Source organism: Choloepus didactylus, chromosome 12 (genome assembly GCF_015220235.1).
Source record: "Choloepus didactylus isolate mChoDid1 chromosome 12, mChoDid1.pri, whole genome shotgun sequence".
Lineage (NCBI taxonomy): Eukaryota > Metazoa > Chordata > Mammalia > Pilosa > Megalonychidae > Choloepus > Choloepus didactylus.
Genome location: NC_051318.1, coordinates 64,569,656 through 64,571,960, shown reverse-complemented (window position 1 = coordinate 64,571,960; position 2,305 = coordinate 64,569,656).

The window sequence follows — 2,305 nt, the reverse complement described above, 5'->3', positions numbered from 1 at the left end:
ATTGTATTATTAACCATGGTTTATGGTTTAATTTAGGGTTTGCTGCATTTTTAAAAAAAGTTTTTATTCTGTTACCATATATATATATACACATCTAGAATTTCCCCTTTTAATCATTTCAGATATATATTTCAGTGCTTTAATTACATTCACAATGTTGTGCTACCATCAACACCATCCATTATTGAAACATTTCCATCATTTCATTAGGAACTTTGTACATTTTAAGCCTCAACTCCCCATTTGCTATCCCCAACCTTTAACCCATATTCTAGATTCTGAATCTATGAGTTTGCTTATACTAATTATTTCAAATCAGTGAGATCATACAATCATTTTCCTATTGTGTCAACATATATTTGACATATTTCACTCAACATATCTTGAAGGTTCATCAATATTGTTGCATGTATCAGGACTTCATTCCTTTTAACGGCTGAATAATATTCCATTGTATGTATATATCACATTTTGTTTATCCATTCATTGATTGATTGAACACATGGGTGGCTTCCATCTTTTGGCAATTGTGAATAATGCCACTATGAACACTGGTGTGCAAACAATCTGTTCTAGTCCCTGCTGTCAATTCTTTTGGGTATATACCTAGTAGTGGGAGTTCTGTGTCATATGGTAGTTCTATACTTAGCTTTCTGAGGAACTGCCAAACTGTCTTCCATAGCGGCTACACCATTTTACATTGCCACCAGCAATGAATGAATGTTCCAATTTCTCTGCATCCTCTCCAACACTTGTAATTTTCTGTTTTTTGAATAGTAGCTACTTTAGTGGGTGTGAAATGGTAATTCATTGTGGTTTTCATTTACATTTCCCTGATGGCTAATGTTGTTGAACATATATTCATCTACTTTCTAGCCACTTTTATATCTTCTTTTGAGATATGTCTATTCAAGTCTTTTGCCCATTTTTAAATTGGGTTGTTTGTCTTTTTGTTGTCAAGGTGAAGGATTTCTTTATATATTCTGGATATTAAATCTTTATCAGATATGTGGTTTCCAAATATTTTCTCTCATTGTATAGATTGTTGTTTTAGTTTCATGATAATGGCCTTTGAGATATAAAAGTTTTTAATTATGATGAGGTCACATTTATCTTTATTTTTTATTTTTTTGCTTGTGTTTGGGGTGTAAAGTCTAAGAAACCATTGCCTAACACGAGGTCTTGAAGGTGATTCCCTATGTTTTCTTCTAGGAGTTGGATAATTCTGGCTCTTAAATTTAGGTCTTTGATCCATTCTGAGATGACTATTTGTATATGGTGTGAGGTAGGGGATTACAAGGGGTGACAGTGACAGTGTGGTGACAGTGGGATTACAAGTAGGGGATTACAAGGGGTGACAGTGTGATTGTGAAAACCTTGTGGATGACACTCCCTTTATCTAGTGTATGGATGGATGAGTAGAAAAATGGGGATAAAAACTAAATGACAAATAGGGTGGGATGAGGGGATGGTTTGGGTGTTCTTTTTTTACTTATATTTTTTATGCTTATTCTGATTCTTTCTGATGTAAGGAAAATGTTCAGAAATAGATTGTGGTGATGAATGCATAACTATATGATTGTACTGGAACAGTTGATTGTATACGATGGATGATTGTATGGTATGTGAATATACCTCAATAAAACTGAATTAAAAAAAAATCAGTTGTCCATAAATACGTTGATTTCTGTGACCTCAATTTGATTCCATTGGTCTATATGCCTATCCTTGTGCCATTACTATGCTGCTGTTTTGATTGCTGTGGCTTTGTAATAAGTTTTAAGATTGGGAAGTTTGAGTTCTCTAACTTAATTCTTCTTTTTTCAAGATGGCTTTAGCTAATTGGGGCCACTTAACCTTTCATATAAATTTGACGATTGACTTTTCCATTTCTTCAAAGGTTGTTGGAATTTTGATTGGGTTTGCCTTGAATCTATAAATTGCTTTGGTAGGTGTGCCAATTTGGGTATATTATGTCCCCCAGAAAAAGCCATGTTCTTTAATGCAATCTTGTGGGGGCAGACATATTAGTGTTGATTAGGTTGGAAACTTTGGATTAGGTTATTTCCATGGAGATGTGACCTACCCAACTGTGAGTGACACCTTTGGTTAGGGTGTGACCTCTGATTGAATGTTTCCATGGAGGTGTGCCCTGCCCATTCAGTGTGGGCATTGATTAGTTCACTAGAGTCTTATAAAGGAGCTCACAAATAGAAGGACTTCAGAGCAGCTGTGAGTGACATTTTGGAGAGGAGCTGCAGCCAAAAGAGACAATTTGGAGATTGGCCATTGAAAGCAGACTTAT